The sequence below is a fragment of the Tamandua tetradactyla genome, chromosome 8 (genome assembly GCF_023851605.1).
Source record: "Tamandua tetradactyla isolate mTamTet1 chromosome 8, mTamTet1.pri, whole genome shotgun sequence".
NCBI lineage: Eukaryota > Metazoa > Chordata > Mammalia > Pilosa > Myrmecophagidae > Tamandua > Tamandua tetradactyla.
In genome coordinates, this window is record NC_135334.1 from 64,322,940 (window position 1) to 64,344,548 (window position 21,609).

Genomic DNA, 21,609 nt, shown 5'->3' on the forward strand with positions numbered 1-21,609 from the left:
GCTAAACTTTACTGACCTTCATTAAGCATGCAATCACACAATAATCACAGCAATTCTACAGCATGTCAGTCACAGTAGATTGGACAGAGGAGTCCAAGAAACAACCCAGACAGGGTTTCATCTCAATCGACCAAAACCAGCAAGGGAAGTGACAAAAATGAACTAGGTATATTCAAGGCTGGTCTCGGCAGCTTTCTGATGCTTCATTTTGTGAAGTAGCTCTTCTTACTATCTTGTCCTTCTCTAAGCCAGTAAATGTGTACATGGTTCTAAATATTCTCAACTAAGGGTCAGAGAACATCAACTTTTACTAAGCTCTGACATTCACATGAAGCTCTATATTCCCATGAAATCGGTAGTCCTCAGGTTTCTCATCTGTAAGATAAGAAAGGCTAAGGAACTGTACTGTAATCAACCCATGCCTTTGAAAAAAATCTTAAAGAAATATTTCTCCTTCCCTCTCTCTCCTTCCCTCCCCTCCCTTCCTGCCTTCCTTCCTTCCTTGCTTCCTTCATTCCTTCTTTCCACTAATTTTTATTGAGTACTACCAGCCTTAGGGGCTCTGCCTGGTATAAGAATGCAGAAGTGAGCAAAATTAAACTTGGTTCCTGCCTATGGCCTGTAGTTTCATGATAAGTCCAGGCCATTACTCTATTTAAATAAGCAGATAAATACCATACATTTATCTAGTCTAAGGCTGGATGTTCTAAAGCTCAATGGCTTTACTGCTTTTGGCTAAAATTTTATTCTCTCAGTAAATTTTATTTGCTCAGTTAATCTCCTCATATTTGTTGTTTCAAAACTTGGATTGCCTTCCTTGTATGGGTGTGTATGAAGAGGAGGGGGACATGGTAAAAGTTCTATCACTGATTATAAGTACTGTGGCCATGGGATAAAAAGCACTTGGCACTCCTGGATTAGAATTATAGCTGCTAATGCCATGAAATATTATGAGTGGTCAAGGGCTTATGCTCCAGAATCAGGCAGACCGGGCTGTGAAACCTGGCTCTTATTTGTTACGTGACTGAGTCGTTCACTTATCTTTAGCAAGTAAACTACTTTTCATGTGTTGGTGGTATCATCATGCACAAAGCTTTCTTACCTGGTTCTTCCCACTACCCCCAAAATAGGCATTATTATTCCTTTGGACAGATGAGAGAACTGAGATTTACAGGAATGAATAACAACCTCAAAGCATATAACTAGTGGAAGCAACCTGCAAAAGCAGGATTTTGGCATCCATTCAACTTTCTGCTGTTTATTACACTTTCTTGATAACTTCTGGAACCTTAACTTCTTTGTAACCCCTGAAGTGCCCAGCACAGTGCCAGCACTAGGTGGCACCAGGCTTCCCGTTGCTGAGAAGAAAGCAGCTCCTCCCCTGTGGGGACAAACTTGAACTTCTATCTAGCTCTGTGCTCTCCCATTTCTCTATCACAGTCATACTCCTGCACTGCCCATTAATCTTTTCCTTCTCTGCATTCCCAAACTGCTGAGGCCTCTACTCATTGTGAGTCGTTATCTTGGAAACCTCATTTTCAATGTGTTCTCCAGTAACAGCCGCAATTATTCTTAATCATTATTTATACTAATTTGATACTTCATTGAGATTATGTATTATGCTTGTCCTTCCTATTTTTTTTTTCTATTTTATAAACCATAAGTGAGAATCAATGTAAGGGATTGATGTCAAGCTTTAAGTAGCTATTAACATGTCTGGGGTTATCTAACCTTATTATGTTGATCGTAGTTTCTCTTCTGAATCTTCCAGCACACTCTCAAATTGATTTTAAAATGCTGCTATTGACCTAAAGATTCTTAACAACAGGAGGTTTAAATGCCTTTCTCTGTTATGCTTCCTGTCTATAATACCAATTACTTTCAAAGTTTGTGGCAGGGGATTGGATTCCATTGTAGATTTCAGTACAGAGTCAACAGCTCCAGTGTCTCCTAGAGATTTAGGCTTTCTCCCCTTCTTCCCCTTCCTTTAAGTTCATGACAGGAGTGTTCACTTATACTAACTAGAGATGTTCGGATTGAAAGTGGGGGGAACTCAGCTCCATATAGCTTCAATTTGTTTTTCAATCCCAACCTGCACTGCAAGAAGAAATCTCCTCATCAGCATCCCTGCCAGAGCGTCGTCTTGTTTCAGCTTGGGTGATGTCTGGCAGCTCTTGACTCAGAAAGGAGCAGGAGGAAACACTTGGGATGAGAGATCAAACGAACAGAGTTTAAGCTCTTGGTCTATCACCAAATAATTTTGTGGCTTTGACTATAATGCCTGATCTTCTGAAGCCTCAGGCTTTCCATATGCAAAATCAGAATGTGAGGTTCCATCTCAGGAAAAGTGCTATTGATCTCAAAATAAGAGTTAATACTTGAAAAGTATAAAAATTAAATACATAATTCACAATTAAATATAAAAGTGTAGGTATATGCTTTGTTGTGTGTATTGTATTTGGAGGTTCATCTAGCAGACCCTAATTTTACCCTTCAGCCTTATTAATACTTTTTTTTTCCAAGTCCTCTAATATGTACTTTTATCTCATATCTTGAGCCTTTCAAACTGTGTCTGGCATGTAGTAGGTACTGTGTTGAACTTCTGGGACCTGGAAAAATAATTATTCCTTCCTTGTCCTCCTCTTCTTCCTTTCCTTTCTTCTTCCTCTTCCTTTATTTTTATAACAGGAGTGTTCATTTATAATAAGTAGATCTCTTCTGGTTGTAAGAGGGAGAAACTCAGCTCCATATAGCTTGGACAATAACATCAGATATTGTTAGGAGAAGAGTGAAGAATCTCACAGGGCAGGCACGCTGCAGGAACCAGAACAGCTGACTCAACCAACATCAGAATTCTTTCTCTCTCTCTTTTTTTTCAAATTAATTAGCTCAATTATTTTCTTATGCTGCAGATTTGCTTTCTTTACATGTTAGAAAATGCGTCTCACTATGTTTTTCATATTTCAGATTTAATTGTTAAATATATTCTGTCTCTATTCAGAATCTCAGTAAAAGGCACTAGTACCAGAGATGATCAGGTACCCAGCCAGCTACTGCATTATATGGCTGCTCCTCCGGTCACTGTGTTTATGGGAGAGGAGGGGACAGTTACAGAAGGAAGGTGGTGAGGAGAAGAGGGAATGATAGGCAAAATCCCCTATAGAGGACCACCATATAACTAATGATTATAAAAGTTTTTATACTGCATTTCAATTTAACTTCCTGTAAAAACCTTCCTTTGCGTTGGTCCAATTTAGCTTGCTTTCTGATTAAGTTATACACAACATAAGCCAATCTCTCTTCAACATGATGAACATCTTTAAATGTCATTCTTTCTTTTCAGACTCTATCATTTTCCAAGCCCAAGTACTGCGTGTTGTGTGATCATGCTACAGACTGAAGTTGTTAGATGGTGGAATTCCATGTTGCTTTTTAAAGCAAGTAGTTGTGGTGTTGGGTCCTCCTGCCCTCTGCTCTCATGCCCTCACCAGGTAGCTTGTGAAGCTCTAAGTAGCTCGGGCCTTCTGGGTTTAGTCACCTGCCCTCTGTCTGCCTGCCTACTTTCAAAAACCAACAAATTATCCTGGGAGACTGTATTCCATGTTTCTCCTATATTTTCAGTTAGGATGTGGAAAGAACTGGGCAGCTGTGTGACTTTGTGCAAATTATGCAATCTCTGAGGTTAATTCCCTTATCTTTTTTTTTTTTTTTTTGGTATGCTGTGTGGCAGGGTGATATCTTATTATTTTTCCATGTGAGTAACCCATTATTGCAGCACCGTTTGTTAAAATTTTGTTTGTTTGTTTTGCTTGTTTTTTGGGAAGTGAATGGACCGGGAATCAAACCTGAGTCTCCTGCATAGCAGGCAACAGTTCTACCACTGAACTACCCTTGCACCCCCTTAATTCCCTCATCTTCAAAATGAAAGGGGAGAAGAAGGAGCAGACATGATTAACTTGCCATTTTTTTTGCCAGTTATGTTAAGTGCTAAACTTGCTCTAATCCTTCAAAATAGATCCTACATGTCATCAAGATTACTGAACTCTAGAAATAAAGGAAACACCTTCTACAGAGGTTAGAGTTCTAGGCTTAAATCAGAAGTGGATTCAAATTCCAGTTCTGATTCTTATCAGCTGTGTGAGCTGGGACAGCTGTTTTAGATATCTGAGCTCAATCTCTTTTCTGTAAAGCTGAATATATGCTTAACTTCCTCTCAAGTCTTTAAAAGATGACATTAAAAAGATAACTCCTGTTAAGCACTTGACATGGTGTCTGTTAAATATTGGATCCTTAACAAATAGCTGTGTTGTTAGTGTCAGTGTGCGTGTGTTTATGTATTAATGCAAAAGACCAACAGTCATTAACGAAATGAATCTGTCTTCTACTGACCCTGCAACAAGCCTCCACAGTTGCCTAGGTGAGAATGTTTCAAATGCAAACCACCTGTAGTAGCTCTTAACTCTTGCCTTTGTGAATTCTCTTATGCTGTCATATTTGAAATGACTGTTGTTCTCCATCCATAAATGCACAATAAGTGTGACATGTCTGTCGAAATCAACAATAATGCAGCCTCTCACTGCCTCTCAAGTTGATTGTTGTGGAATATGAGTGCCTTTATTGGGAGACCCTCTTGAGGAACCAAAAGTGAACTTTAGATGTATCTTATATCTTTCCTATTAACCCAACAAAACCAAAAGTGTGCCTCAATAACAGTGAAAATGTATGTAGTGCATGTTTTCCTGATAATAACAGAAAAACAGATGGTTATTTCAAAAAATTATACAGACTCATAAAATTATGATAAGTTTTCAAATGCTTGAATAAAAACCCTACCTTGGAAAAATGACCCAGTATTTCAAATAATTCAGTTGAATAATATTAAATGAGGAGCCAATTATGACATAACACATACACTGGGTCCTCTGGTAAGCTAAATAATTTACATACATTTTATTACGAGTCACCACAGTATAACTGGTGCTACAGATTTCAGTTCCGCTGATAAAGAAAGGCTAGACAGCTTAACTTAGAAAGTTTAGAAAGGTTAAGAACTTGCCCAAAATCATGAAAATAGTAAATTGCAGAGCCACTCACCCTGAACTGTCTTGTGGTAGAGACTCAAAACATGTCTCTTTCTATTGCAAAACCCTCTTAGGTCTTGGAGCTATGAAAAGGTACAATGCTTGTCCTTAAGGAACTTAAGATCTAGAACTATGCTATCCAGTATAGTAGCATAATGAGCAACTGAAATGTACAAATCAAAATATGTTGTAAGTGTAAAATATACACTGGATTTCAAAGACTTAGGTACAAAGGAAGAATTTAAAATTTAAAATGTCTCATTAATAAATTGATATAATTAATAATTATATCTTAAATGTTGAAATGATAATATTTTGGATATTTTGGTTAAATAAATTATTAAAATTAATTCTACATCATCTTTTTACCTTTTTTATGTGTCTATAAGAAAATTTTAAATTACATGCATAACTAGCTTTATCTTTTTATTCGACAGGGCTGGTCTAGCAGACAAAGTAAACAGGCATTTTTATTTCAGTTTCATTAGTCTCAACAGATCTGAGCAAAAGGTGATGTGGGAACATATAGTGAGAAATGAAGAATCACAAAGGCTTCCTGAGAGAGTTGAGATAGATGAGTGGCTATTACAGAGATAAAAAGAAGGGGAAGATATTTCAGGAAGACAAAGTAAAATGTTTCTTTCCAGAAGTGAGAACTTACCCAGCACACTTAAGGTGTTCAGTAAAGTGCAAAGAGTGAGAAGACAGAAATGCCAAATGCCTCTCAGATTTTAAAAGGATGATTTTCATTATGAAACACTGGATACTGTTCAGCATTGGGGATCATGACTATAACAAATTCCAAATGTACCTACATAAAGAACTGTTACCCTCTTGGCAAATGCAGGCCCTTTGGTCACAGCCAGCCCTGACTTCCATAGAGAACATTATGCAACATTTCTTGTCATTGGCAGTTTTGACTTCTGCAAACCACATCCTCTGCCATTTGTCAAAGACACTTCTTACCTCTAGTTTTTCTGAAATCTATCTCCAACTGACCCAAACAAAAGTACCTTCTTAAATTAAGACGCCCCCCCATACTTTGAGGTTGAAATGTATAGTATGATGATGTGGATTTTGTATATGATTCCGGATGTTTTTCATTTGTCTTCTATTTGAGTGATCTGGTTCCAAAGAAGGACTCATTCTCTGAGTAGACATATTCTATTACAATTTGGGAGACATGCAGATCTCTTCTAAATCTGGGATGGGTAGAACAGGCCCATTTTTTTCACTAGAGAGTCAAGAAAGCTTCAGTTCCTCAAGTGTCATTCAGGAGGATGTCCATAACTGGAGAACCAGAAGGCTCCATGGAGAAGAGGCACTCACTCCAGGACCAACAAAGGGGAAAGGGCAGAATAAGCTGTGCATACAGAAGCACATTTTCCAAAGTCTCTTAAAAAAGTAAGAGACTTTCCCTACTGTGGGTACCCAAAGACTTATTTTTCTTGTATTTTTACTCTTGTCATGGTATGCCAATTCCTTTATGTATCTGTTCTTTCCATCACTGGACTGTGAGCTCTTTAAGGGTTAGAACTTTGCCATAATCTCTGTCTTTCACAATTAACAACATACCTGGGACATCCTAAGTGGTCCACAGATGTGTACAATGAGTACAAGGAAGCATAAATGAATCAACCAGCGATTAAATAATACATTAAGATCCTAGCTCAATAATGAACTTGTTAAGTAACCTTGGTCAAGTAACATAATTTTCTGGGCATTTTTTATTTTCTGGTAGCTTCTAAGATACATGGCCTCAGAATTTCCTTCTAGGTATAATATCCTGTGGTCCATGTATTCAGGAATATATACTTTCAAGAGTCTTCCCTTTCTTCTGCAGCTTAATATTAGAAAAAAAAAAAGCCAGAACAATAACAGTCCACCTAAATGTCAGATTTAAAATTTATTCAATAATAAAAATGCTCCAAGGATTTTTTCCCCTTTATTTTATTAAGTAGCTCATCTTTTCGTGAGAAAATAACAGTATATCCTCCTGGTTTTCTGTTTGTAAGAATCTGTTAAAAGTACACATCCTTGAACATAGTTAGATGTCTTTAAAATATAGAGAGAATGTAACCATAAAGTCACAAAATATGATCTTTCTTTATTACTTTTTATTTCAAAAACTCAAGGATTCTCACAAGCCATATAGACATATGTGTCACTTCTCTTCATGTTTCAAATAATTCCTGGAACACTCAATGAATGCTACCTAGTAATAGGTGAAATGAAACAGGTATACTTGAAATTATGGAGGGAAATTTCCCTAGGCTGCATGCAATTTCCTGAATTAGTATATGTTTGCAGAGTCCCTGAGAGTATTTTCTATTTCCATTTATTCTTCCCCAAAGTTCCTAGGGAAAATTCTAACTTGCATTTATTCCAGATCAATTTTAGAGGAAATAAGTTACATACTATAAGACACAGACTTGTGAAAAATATATTGTCAGTCTTTTTATATTGGCTCCTTCCAAATTCAGAGCTAAAGTTATTTTATACATTGCAATTAAGTTGAAATGGTGATACAGTGGTTTAAAGCACCTTTTATGAAATTTCCGTATTTCTGACATAGTGCATATTTTCATACTATGAAAAACTCTAGCTCAGTATATTACTCTGAGGATTACACTGTACCTATTTTTTTGCAAATTAGAAATTTTCATTGCATTTATTTTTTCATTCAGTGAACATTTACTGACCCACTAGGCTATGTTTAGGTGCTGGGATATAAAGATGAATACCAGAGCTCCTATCTTCAAGATTTCGTAGTTTTATTTGGGACAATTTACATATTTTTATGTATATATATACATACATGGACTATTATAATACAGTTTGTAAGAAAGAAGTTGATAGAAGGAAGGGTAGGACATCACATTAGTTATGGTCCTCAAAGATGAAGACATCAAGACAGCATTAGACATGCAACAGATTTATTGGGGGGCAGGAAGCACGGGAATATGGGATAAGCCTTTAGATCCTGATGCAGTTCTGACACTTGCAGAGGGAGAAAGGAAAAGAAGGAAACTTGGGTATGAAGTGTCTCAGATTGCATCATAATCCTAAGAAAACTTCAGCCAGCACAATGGGGACTACTCCAGTCGAGGTCACCCGTCAGAGCAGTGCTACTTCTCACCAGAATGGGCTTGCCTTAGTAAACTAATGTGTTCCATCGTGGGACCATACTATGCAGAGCATGACCTCAAAGGAACTTGAGGGATGGAGGCCTGGGCCATCAGTCGGTTATGACCCACAGCAGGTGATATGAGTGGCTCATTTTCATGGCTGCCACAAGACACCTAATACATCTTAGAGGATTAGGAAAGTTTGCATAAAAGACACATGATACTGACCTAAGACTTAGGAGTTGGGTAAAGAGATGATCTGCTGGAGGCTGATGGGGCAGTGCATTTCAGTGTAAAAGTAGAGCTTGAGTTAAATCATAGAGCTCATTATGGAGACATTTGTTAGTAGTTTGATACTGATAGAGCACAAAATGGAAATCAAGAAGTGGTGAAAAATGAGGCTAGTGAGATTAGGCAGAGGCCAAATAAAGAATGAATTTATGTTGCCTTATAATTATCCAGTGAGTAATAAGGAGCCAATGAAAGGGTTTAATCAAGGAATGTAATAATTAGATATGAATTTTACTAAATCGCTATGGTAACTGGTGGGGAGGAAAGACAAGAAATAGAGGGAGCTGGGTTCATTTGGGAATTGTTATAGTAAGCTAAGGACCTGTAATAGAAGCCCTATAGGAAGGAAGAAGAAGAGAGAGTATATATTATCTTTAGAATGCAAAGTATTAAAGATGCTGATTGTGCATATGAAAGAATTAGAAAGATTCAAGGAAGAGTTGAAGTGACTTGGTCAGTTGCCTGGATGCTTAATGACAGGATTAAGTGAAATAGAAATACACAATGCATACCAAGGAATGTGTACAGTGTTAGATCAGTTGGTTGGGTGTAGAACTTTTAGTAATACCAATTTTCTTAAGTGGAGAGAAGAGAAGGGGATCACAGAGGAAAAGGGAAAAACACAATGAGAAAGATAATGAAAAGTCTTCCCACAAGGTAGAATTAAAGAAGATATGGAAGCACCAGATTTTGAGAAAGAAGTTCATTAACAATTGTGGCAAAATAGTGTGCTATAGCTGGCGCTACTGGCATGTAAGAGCTGATTAATTGTTTAGAATTGTACAAGCAGATTGTTAAGTGCAACTGTCATTAAAAATTAAATGATATAAGATTATAATAAATAAATCACATTAAAAAGCAGTTAAGGACAGGCCACAGTGGCTCAGTTGGCAGAGTTCTCACCTGCCATGCCAGAGACCCGGGTTCATTTCCCGGTGCCTGCCCATGTAAAAAAAAATAAAAAAATAAAAACATTTAAAAAAAGTAGCTAAATAGGGGGTGCAAGGGCAGCTTAATGGCAGCATTCTCGCCTGCCATGCCAGAGACCTGGGTTCAATTCCCAGAGCTTACCCATGCCAAAAAAAAAAGGATAGTTAAATACTCAAAGCTCAATGTTTCCTAATTATTTTGCTGAATTTACTATTATCTATGATCTAAAGGTTATTTATGGTGAAATACTATATAATGGTTTATCACTACACATATCTTCCCAACTCCATGTTCAATGGCATCATGTTGGTAGCTTAAATGCAGCCTTAGTGACTTTTCTAGAGGAATTTGTAAATGCTACAAATCAAGGTATTTTCCCTGGAGAGCCAATGTGTTAATGAGGTGCTAGTTGTGGGTAACCTAGAGAGCACAGTTTTGACCTAGATGTATGAAAGAGAAGTTAGTTCATTATATACAATCATGCTATTGGGGATTGAACTATATTGCCTGCAAAAGACATGTTCGAGTCCTAACCTTGGTTGTGTAGGTGTGAACCCATTTATAAATAGGACCTTTGAAGATGTTATTAACTAAGATGAGGCCAAATTGAATGAGGATGGGTCTTACTCCAATATGAAGACTTTATAAACAAACGAAGTTGAATGCAGAGGTAGAAGAAGCAGAGAAGAGAAGAGAGATCCCTGTTTGACACAGGCAGAGATGTATCTACAAGCCAAGAGACCCCAAGGGTTTCCCGGCAAGCCAGCATCAGAATGCTATAGACACCAGGAGAAACTGTGACCTGCCAACACTTTGTTTTGGACACCTAACCTCCAAAGCTATGAGGTAATACATTCTTGTTGTTTAGGACATTCAATCTATGGTATTTGTCATCGCATCCCCAGCAAACTAAGACAGAGGTCCGAGGGCATATGAACTTTATTCTCTCAAGAATGCATTGAGACAGGCTGTGAGAGACTTGTCGGTTTGTAAGCTCAGGGAAATGAGCCAGTAGGAAACAAGAGGCCAAAATTGCCCTAAAGCTGCTATGTTATGGTCTTCCTGGAGAAAGGGCTCAAGAGGAGGCCCAAGTGGACAGGCTATCACTGAGTAGAAGGAGAATCACTTTCACTTTCTCTTCTCGGCTTGAAAAAGATGTCACAAGGTAGGAATATAGATAGTGTGATGGGAATGAGGGGTTGGTATGGAATTGAAGGAATGGAAGATGAGTTCCTCAGCTATCCCTGATGAAGTAGGAGGCACACAATCATTTTTTTGAAACTATGTTAAGTTGGACTAGAATGAAAGCAGGTATTGATAGGCACAAGTAAAAAGACTGATGGACAGTGCCAAATACTCAGCTGAGATTAGCAATCTTAAATGTGCAACAATGCCAGTCTGAATAGCTGGATTGAGCTGCCAAAGTACAGGCCCAGAGAAGGTAGGTGATGGCACTTGTCTAGGGTTGGGATTTTATGGATGAGGAGAGGCAGAATAATGAAGATGAAAGGGCAATGAAGGTACTGAAGTAAAAATAGTTTAGATGAACAACCATGGGACCCAAGCAAGAAAGGGAGAGAAGAAAGGCCAGGAGGAGTTTAAAAGTCTGACAGAAAGGAGATGGTATTTGATAAAAAAATTTGGCAAGAGACCATCAATGCTCTGGTCTCAAGACCATTGCCTGGTTTGTAGACCCCCACTGGTAGGCTTGGTTGCCACAGAAATGTGAAAGCCCCAGTTTAGCATAAGGGCTCCTGCTGGCTCTGTGGAAGGCACTGCAGGGACCTGCTCCATTTTGGTGACTGTGGAACAAGTGGACTAAAATATAGGAGAAAACATCCCTGGTAAAGGAGTGGAGGAGAGGACTCTGCTGGGGCTGATTATCATGGAGCTTGGTTCTTAGTAGGTGATATATTGGCCAGGGAATTACAAGAAGCACTGATGGAGAGATCCATGGTATTTAGACTCTAAATTTTATAGTAACCAATGACCAAAAGAAACAATCTTCAATATGTAAAAATTTTATTATTCCACAATAAAATAAGTGAAAATACAAACAATCACATACATACGCATGTTCTCCCCAGTAGCTTGATGACTCAGCATCAGTGAAAAAGCTTGAACTCCAGGTTCCTTGGTGTCAGATGAGCATTCCTGGGGCTTGGATGGGGAATCATGAGAAACAATAGCAACACATTTCAAAGCTGATTGCTCCTCTACTCAAAATTCCAGCTGGTAGCACAGGAAAATCAGGTCTGTATGCCAGGTCTGACTCTCACCAATTAGAATTTGAGTAAATCATCATTATTCTCTAGGACTCAGTTTCTCCTTCTGTAAACTGGAATTTGATTGACATTACTTTCTTGGGGATTCTATGAGATATAAAAATCAAAGGCCTACTCAAATATTCCTAAGTAAAAAGAAGTTAATTTGAAAGGTACAAAGGAAGGTTGTAGAATCTAATAGCAGGCAGTGTAGTTGGAACTCACACCTTAAACATCCATCTGTGTTTATGTGTGTTTATGTGTGTGTGTGTCTGTGTCTGTGTCTGTGCTTGGTGCCACATTATCTCTCATCTCTTCCTTTCTGTCTCTGCTTCCTTTGCACCTTTTCTCTGAAGATCAATTTTCTCTACTTAGTTATCAGTGATAAGCAATGGCTATCACCTCTGAATCTGAATCTCAGTTCCCAGAATATTTTTTTAATAGTTTTGGTCTTTTGGTTCCAGTACTAAGGAGGGAAAGAATATACCTGGATTAGCTTGAAATGGCATTATGATAGGTGGGTTTGACAATTGACTAATACCTTTAATAATCGGAGCTCCTGACATAAGTTTCCCATGGACCTGTGGCACCGTGTGGCCAAAAATCACTTGACACAACATGTCATGAATGGAACCACGGAGGGCCTTCCTTAGAAGGAGGCATGGCCTGGGCATGCTTCTTAAATATCTCAAACAGTGACCTTTAAGGCCTCTTCATTTTCTGAACATATTTGGTTTGACTTTTTGAGACTTTTCGTAGTTTATGTACCAATCCCACTTCATCTGTAGGTACTGGTAGACATGTGATTCTATAAAGCTCTTCATTATATGGTCTTTCCCTGTCCTCAGGTTCTGTCTCAATGGGTTCTGTCTTTCCTTTATCAGAATTCATTTTCTAGGGCAGGACCTGCCTTGCACATAATTTGTGCAGTGGGAATAATGACCCAATGTGTCCCTCTTCCGCATACAGGTCTCTAGAGAGGCCTGGGACCCAACAAAGGCTTTACTCTTAGGAACTCCTTGACTTCAAAATCATCAGTTGGGTCACTACATCTGCTACAAACACAACTAAACATACATATAAATTGTGAAGTGTGGACATGTGCCAAGAAATAGCAGAAAACAACAGAATAAGAGAACAGAGAAAGCTTGTGAGAAATCCATAGAGAAAAAGTACATGAGAGTTAGAAGTTTTTAAATCTATTGCAGTCTCTACCTCTAACCTTATAGAGCATAATTTTCTCCCCTTCCTTTCTCTTTCATTCCTTCAATCTGGCCACACATCAAGAGCATAAACAGTGCCATTACAGACAGAATCGGAGGGTTGTCTGGAACTTCAAAGGTTCCTAAATCAGTGTGGAGTTGGTAGGGGGTTAGAGAAACTAACCAAGAGGAAGTGGCCAGGAATCCCTTTATTCATCAAAATGTATAAGATTAGCCATCACTCCTGAAGTTGGAAAAAGAGCAATCACAGAGGCTGGGCATATTAATTTAGCCATATTTTCCCTATGCCAGATTTTAAAGCATATGGAATTGCCCTTCCCCATCCTCCCACTTCCTCTGCCCACACATAGTACAGACCTCTCTTACCCCCTGCCAGCTGCTTATATCAAATCCTGGTCTAGGATAAGAGAGGCAACCTCCCAATTACCCAGACTCCCCATGGACTACTCCGGGAAAGTTCAAGCTCATGTTCTACACTTTACTTGATAAACTCTGACAGTATGTCAGCTCTGTCCTCCCTCCAGTAGCCATAGAAAACTGATAGGGAAAGCAGATGTGATTCTTGGGGTGCAAATGAAATGATGGTCTGATGCCCTCTCAAGAGCATAATTCCATTATTATCTAGATGGATGCATAGAGCTGTCCCTCTCGTGTCATATCGTGGTTCTGGTGTGACAGGGTGATGTACTCGATCGTGGCTCCTGACAGAATCCTGGGAAAACAAAGCTGGAGCCAAAAATGGTGGCAGAATCTTGCTGCAAGGCCTCTGCTGAGTGAGCAACTGTTGAAACAGGAGTGACAATATTTCCGCTAGTGGTTCTCAGCCAGGGTATTAGGCATTGCCACCCAAGGTGCTGCTGGTAAGTGTTTGTGGCACTTTGGGGCATCTTGATAAAGAAAAGGGATTTCTACTGGAATTTAGTGCCTGGAGGTAGGGACACATGGCACAGTTAAACCATATCTGAGCTCCCTGGGATGTGCATGGAAATGCCCAAGACTCCCTCTCTCCTCCCCTCTATCCTTTCTCCTCACCTACCATGCTGAAAAGTTCACCTAGCTCACTGATTCTATCCTCTAAAATCAGTGGTTTTCAAATCATTTGGTTGACCCATCCTATGAAAGAATTACAAAAACGAAAACCTATATACCTCTTGTGCATTTTTAGTTGACATCTACGTTATCATCGTAAATGTAAATAGTCACAGAGGATGTAATTTACAGCCTATTGTAAAAACTAACATTTAAATGTAAAACTGTTGCATCGTTCTTTTAAATGCATTCAATGGAATCTAAATACTAGGGTGATTTTAAAACCCACCATCATCCATTTTAAAAATACAAGAACAAGCTTTTTTTTTTCCCACATGATTAGGCACCTGCACCAAACTTGGGTCTCCAGTGTGGCAGGTGAGAAAACTGGCCCGCCCACAAGCTCTTTTTTAACAATTCAAAATCTTACTCTGTCTCCTTGAACTTTTATTTCCAACCCACATCCCTCACAAAATTTTATCCCAATGCAATTTTTTTGTTATGCTTGGAAGTCTTTTATTGATCAACTTGTCAGGCTTCTCTGAAATAAAAATATGTATGTAAATTAGATTTTTCCCATTTCCTGGGACATAAAGCTCTATGTGTTAATTTTTTTCTTCTCAATTGAGTTATTATTGCAATTACTATTTCTACAAAACCACATACATATATTTGTAGTTTTAATAAATAATTATTAAATATAAGTGCAAAATTGTGTTGGAAATGCATCTCAATCAGAAAAATGATTTCTTTTTTCCAATTAGTTCATGTGTCCATGGATGAGTATCACTTATGGACAGAGTGGAATTAAACTGACATCAATGTCATTCTTTTTTAATTTTATTTTATAATTTTTTTAAAATATAAGCATTGAGAAAGCTCTTTCTTATATAAGAGAATGGGAATGGGTAGATTTTATTATTGCAACTCTTATTCATTTTTTTATTTCCTTCTGATTAATAGCCCCAAAATCAGAGTGTGATCTTTCTTAAGAAATTATTTTTAGCGATTCATCACGCAATAGTTCTATTAGCTCTTGCTTCAATGTTATTGAAAGTAAAGAATAGGCAACCACATCGCCAAAGGATTTATTACCTGGGCTCTGGGCCATTTAGTTTTTTGTTTGTTTTGCATGGGCAGGCACTGGGAATCAAACCCAGGTCTCCAGCATGGCAGACGAGAACTCTGCCTGCTGATCCACTGTGGCCCACCTGCCATTTAGTTTTGTAACTCCTCATTAATCTTTTGCATTGTCCTTTGTTTGGTGCTTGTGATGGTTAATTTCATGTGTCAACTTGGCTAGGATATGGTGTCCTGTTGTTTGGTCAAGCAAACACTGGCCTGGTTATTATTGTGACAATATTTAGCAGATGGATTTGTATCTAGAATCAGTTGATTGCATCTATGACTAATTGCATCTACAATCAACAAAGGAGATTGCCCTCAGCAATGAGGGGAGTCTCCTCATCCAAACAGTTGGAGATCTTAAAGCCAGCCAGCTGCTTCTCCTGGGGTAATTCAACCTTACCTTCATTGGAGTTTTCAAATTACAGCCTGCTGAACAGAATTTAGACTTGCCAATCCCATGTTTATATGAGCCAATTCCTATAGTTCCTGTAATAAATATGTCTCTCTCTGTGTGAGAGAAGGGACTTCTTGAGCAATTGGGTTTGCTTCCCATTTAAGATCAGAAGGGCCCATGAACTGAAACCAAGAGAGAACAGGGGTATGGTGCCTCTATCTGAGGGAAACTCCTTGTGAAGCCTAGCTGTCACAAGGAGCTTCTCAGAGCAGTTTGCAGACTATCTCGTAGGTTCTGTTTCTCTAGACAACCCTGTCTAATACAAATAAGGATGTAATGTGGGGATTCAGAAACTTTAGTCCAGGACTATAACATTCCCAACAGCTGAGTGACTGGCACAAAGCATGTGCACAATAAAGTAATAAATGAAAGGGGCTGTGGTTTTTGTCCCTTCTTTTCCTAATACCAATCATGGTTTTCCACTCTTGTCAAAAGATTTGAGAAAAGGGGAAGGAGGGAAAGAGGTAGGGAAGAAAATTAGAAAATTTTCCACTTGCAACCAGCAACTCCTCCCTTGGCTTTTTTATTGTAAATATTGACTAAAACTCACCCTATCAACACACCAAATACATCTCTTCGGAATTGTCCTTTGGCATTCTTTTGGTTCTTTTCAGTTTTTGAAAAAATCCATTTCTAAAGAATACTAATGAGTCACTACAGCTTACTAGCTGGGAGGGGCTCATGCACTAGGGAGACTATGACCTGGTTATTTTAGGAACTCTACACATAAGTGATTTGCACGCAATCTTATGTTTGCCTAGAAGTCCATATCAACATACTGCAAACAGTGAAAGGATAATATTTTGCCAAAGTCCCTATTAAACACCAGGGTTTTTGTTTCTCATCATTATTAATTGCTCTGATATTTGTGAGCACACATAAGTTTCATCTCTCTTACTTGATTGAAATTTTATTGTAAGCAAACAGAAGTGTTGGGAATGACCATATGTGTATGCACATACACAGCTACAAGCTTTTAAATCGTGTTCATTTAACAAAGAGTGACTGAATTATTTCCAAGAGAAATGTGCCGTGAATGTGCCCAAGAAAGAGGGCCTGGGCGAGCTCAAACTGAAGCTCTGCCAGGTGTCCGGGTCTTTGCATGCACTATCCTATTGAGTCCTCACAATTATCAGTGAGTTTTATATTTTTATCCCCATTTTTAAAGTGAGGAATTAAAAACTCAAACAGGTTAAATGATTTACTCAAAGTCACATAGTAAGTGGTATAGCTGAAATGTACATGTCTTTGACTCTAAAACATGATTTTTAACCAAGGACCGTGGTACCCAGAATGGTACATAAAGACAAGTGATATTTCTTGTCTACTGTAGTCTAAATTAGCAGTTCTCACCTGGGGGCAGTTTTATCCCCAGGAGACGTTTGGCAATTTCTGGACACATTTTTGATTGTCATGACTGGGAATTGCTACTGGGAGCTGTTCCTGGGAGATGGGTTGTGAGGCCACAGATGCTGCTAAATCTCCTAAAATGTGCAGGACAGTTCCCCGCAACAAAGAGTTACCTGGTCCATGGTGTCGATAGGGTTGAAGAAGAAACCCTGGTTAAATGAGGATGGAAGAGATCGTAGTAACTAAAGTTCATTCAGTTGCTAGCAAGACTAATGTAAGTAGTGATAGCTAATTTATGCCTTATATTTATTCATGTACTTATTTTTAAAATTTATTGGAAGAAATTAAAATGTCTTGTATTCTTAGAAAAGGAGGCAAACAACCCAAGGCTCAGGTGTGGAAGGTTGTTGAGGGGTCTCAGCTGCAAGAATTCACGGATTTTCCTTTAGAGAACATGGCTATAAATATGGCTTCCTTGGTTTCTACAGCATTCAGTTTCTCTGGGAGGGAAAAGAACAGTTAAATGAACTGAGATGTTACCAGGGTAAGGTGATTGTCCCTGGGTACAGTATGCCTCACCCACTAGAGACCATTTCCAGAAGATGCAGCCAAGATAGGTCCTTTATCAACCTGTATTAAGTCTCTGGACATGTTTGGTAAACAGTATATCACTGTGTACACAGATAATACATATCATGTGAGTTCAGTGTGAAAGGTCATGTGGGCCTTCTCTAGCTGGAGTAAAGGATTATAAAGATGTTCGTAGCTTATTTTAAGAAACAGTTTTTTATTACATGATCACTCAGGGCTGCTGAAGGTATGATTTTCTGCTAAGGATCAAAATCAGCTCAGCTGGGCTCTTTAGGAAACCAGGTCTCTACTCATGGCTTCTACTTGACTGCAGAGATACTGAATTGATTCTCTCATCATAGGGCCATACGCACTACAATTTTAATTCAAGTTTATATTCAGCAAATATTTACAGAGCATCCATTATGTATAGTCACTATGCATTGTGTCTTAAACCGTGGTCTCCTCCAGAGTGCTAACCCCCGGTCCTAGGAATCTGAATTTATCTGTAAGTAGGATCTTTGAAGAATTTACTAAGATGATGCCAAACTGGATTTGGGTGGGCCCTAATTCCAATGTGATGGTCTCCTTATAAGGAGAGGAAATTTAGACACACAGAGAAAGACCCAGAGAGTCATGGCCATGTGATGGAAGCAGAGATCGTTATGCTAAGGAATGCCATGGACAGAGAGGCTTCTGGAAAGGATACTCCCCTTTAAAACAAAGCATGGCAGATAGACACCTTGATTTATCCTCTAGTACTGTGTGATAAGACATTCCTGCTGTTTAAACCCACTTGTCTGTGATCGTTTGTTACAACAGCCCTGGCAAACTGAGACATGATGTTAAAGCCTTCTTGTCTATCATTTCATAATAACCCAGTGCGGACACTAAGGCTCTAAAAGGTGAAGTAATTTGCTCCATTTCACGTAGTGAGAGGAGAACCTGCGACCTGAACCCAGGTGTACTGGTTATTCCCCTCCCCACCTCCTGCCTGCCAGTTTTCAGTCTTGATCTGCCTTGTTCTGTGCCCTGAAGGCTCACCCTCCTGAAATCTTCAGACGCCTCTTGCCTTGCTGTGTCTGGCAGGGCTTGGCCAGTGGAAAGTGACAACAGGTGACTGGCAGACAAAGGGAGAGAGAGAGATTGAAGTATTTCCCTCCTCCTCCAGGCTTTTGAGCTTAGGTTCCTGGTTTCCACTGTAGCTTGGAGCTGTGTGACTATAGCTGCTGGTAGGTGAAGCCTCCTCCTTGGCTGACTCTTACAGGCGCTAGGGGCCCTCCTTCCTCCCCTTGAACTTTCAGCTTCTTGTTGTGTGAAAAGGTTCTCCCTGTTGCTTGTCCCTCCCTGGATGCATCACGATTTAACTAAGAACATCCTCTCTTCATTAATTTATCTCCCTTAAATCTTAGTAGAGTGGAATTTACACTGCTCTGTTCTAGTGCTTTGTCTGTTACAGTCTGGTCCCTACAAAGCCATGGGCGAGCTCTTCCTGAGAACTGACTGCTTCTCACCAGGGCTCTGAATGAAAAACGCTCCCCCACGCCCCACTCAGGGGACTCAGTTCAAGTTCTCATCACCTTAGCCTGGGACCACAGATTGGGAAATATTACCGAGTGTTAGCAGATTCCTGAAATACATTTTTAAAAACTTTTATCCGATATCTTTTAGATATATCCGCAGTGCCTAAATGACTTAAAAATATATTTCCATAAAATCCTAATTGCCTTTATCTTGGCTGCTAGGAAGCTCAGAACAAAATTGAGTATTCAATTATAATAATTCCATTTGTTTTTAGGGCCTTTTTATTACCTTCTTCCAGTGTTTATTTTACACTTCCATTTTAGCACATATTGTATATATATTTAATACATTTGTGCTTTTTGGGAAAAGAGGTATTATATTCTATAATAGAAAGTTTGGTGCAAGGGAAAAAAAACTGGAATTGGATAAGGGACTTTGTTTCAGCATGAAATTGCAGAGCTTCTTAAAATTAAGTTTCCTCAACTGTGAAATAGGAGTAATGGCTGCCTTACCTTAATTTGCGTAAAATCACTTATATTTGCAATGGATTCAGAAATGTATGCGGTTTTCAAAATAAATTATAACTTTTTATTACATTTTGAATGGTACCAATAAATGTAATGTTGCGAATAGTCTTACTTCTGAGTAGGTAGCAGGTAAAGTGTGTTTTGGGTAATAGAGGTAAAACCTTCTAACACTTGTTGGATTGAAGGCTGCCTGAAGGAAGCAAGGAGGAAAGGGCTCCAGGGACATCCACTGCAGCAGCAAAAGGCAGGAAGGAGAATACTATGGTTTTGTGATGATAGGTATGCAGCTTTTACTGTAGGCTACCATACTGCTGGTGCTTCGTGAACACCTCCTGAATGAATGTACAAAGGACAGGTATTGGGAATTCTTTCACCAAAGGACGTGAGCCTGCCACCTGATAGAGGTTCCCGCTAGTTGCTACAATCAGCTCCCACCCACATTTATTATATGATGAGAACTTGGTATTTTAGAGCATTGGTAGGCACAGGACTGAAGAGATTAAGGTGTGCAGTTGGCTGAGCTGGGGGAGGGGCAGGGAGAGCCCAGCGGCAGGCTTGCAAATCAAACACAGGATTTCCTGCTTATGGAGATGAGCACAATGGTCATCAGATCAGCAGGTCGTAGATGTGTGTCTCTGTATGTGTGTGTACCTGAGCAAGCCAACTCTACTGGCTTTTCCATTTCCTAGCCTTTGACCGTGGGGAGTCATAAATCTTTCTAAGTCTCAGTTTTTGTTTTTGTTTTTGTTTTAATTTGAATGTGAAAGTGGAGATAATGAATAGACTTCTGGTGTCAGCAGTGAAGATTACAGGTGAAAATGCAATAAAAAAGCTGCTAGAGTTATGATTTTTCATAATTCTGTGGTTTTCCAGGTCAGAGACATATGTTTAACCTAATGCTCAGTCCCCTGGATGTGCCTCTGATCTGAGGACTTCTAGTAAAAGGAATAAGGGACAATATAGTTAAGGTAGAAATGACACAGCCATGAGGTAACTTGAACTGGAGCGTGAAAAAGGGGTTATGTGTTAAAGTGGTGGGGTGATCCTGAAGACTGCTGAGCGAGCATCCTAAACTGGGAGGACAGCAACCCCCAAGCCAGTGGGGGGAGGCTGCTGATGCTGGAGGGAATTTTCTACAAATATAACTGCAGAGATGAGTGAGAGACCAGAGCATGGAGGTTGCATGGTGCAAGCCATATTAAAGAACCCATTAGAAAGCAGTGTGATTATTTCAATGGTCTATCGAGGGAAAACAATTGAAAATATGTTTACATTGAAATATATAGTTGAATATGATGCAGAATTTTGAACAAATGTCTAAACAACATCACATCCAAAACTTAAAAGGTATTTGAATTTGATGTTTGCCTTTTTTGGGTTGTGGCCTTATACCATAAGGTGTAGATTTTGTGGCCCTCCAACATCGGGGATGCTTTCAAGGACATATTGGAGATACTCTGGCTCAATGGCATAAACGCTCTTGGATTTGGAGTCAATGTACTTAGATAATGGATGATCTTGAACTTGACACTTATTTACTGTGAACCCATTTGTTAAATGGGTATTAAAAAGACCCAGCATAAATACTGTGTAAATGATATAATTTTGGAAAGCTTCATGTGCCTGGTCTGGAGTAGGAGCTCAATTAACATTTGGTGTTTTCTTCTATTTCTTTCCACTCTCTCCCACTTCTTTACATATTTTTATAAAACCAATTGGAAATCAATGATACTGCCCCTGTATGTTCCTTTTTCAAGAGCAAATGCTTGGTTCAACTTTACTGTATTCTGAAGCTCAGTAGGCAGCGGGTGCAACAAAAATTATGAAATGCAATATGTCTCTTTAATAAAAATAGGGAAATTGCAAACATAAAATTCATTCCTAGAATACAGAAATAATTAGTTCATTGCACTGTTCATAATATCCTGTTTCTACAGTGCCCTAAACTAGGATGTTCCACTGAAACTTAGGACATTTATTGATCTAATTTATAACTTTTGGCTGTTTTCTAGAACAATAGATTATCAAAAATAGACAATATTAACCCAGCAAATCAGGATTTGTCTAACAGAAATACCAATTCCATTTATTCTCTACATGTTATGGTTAG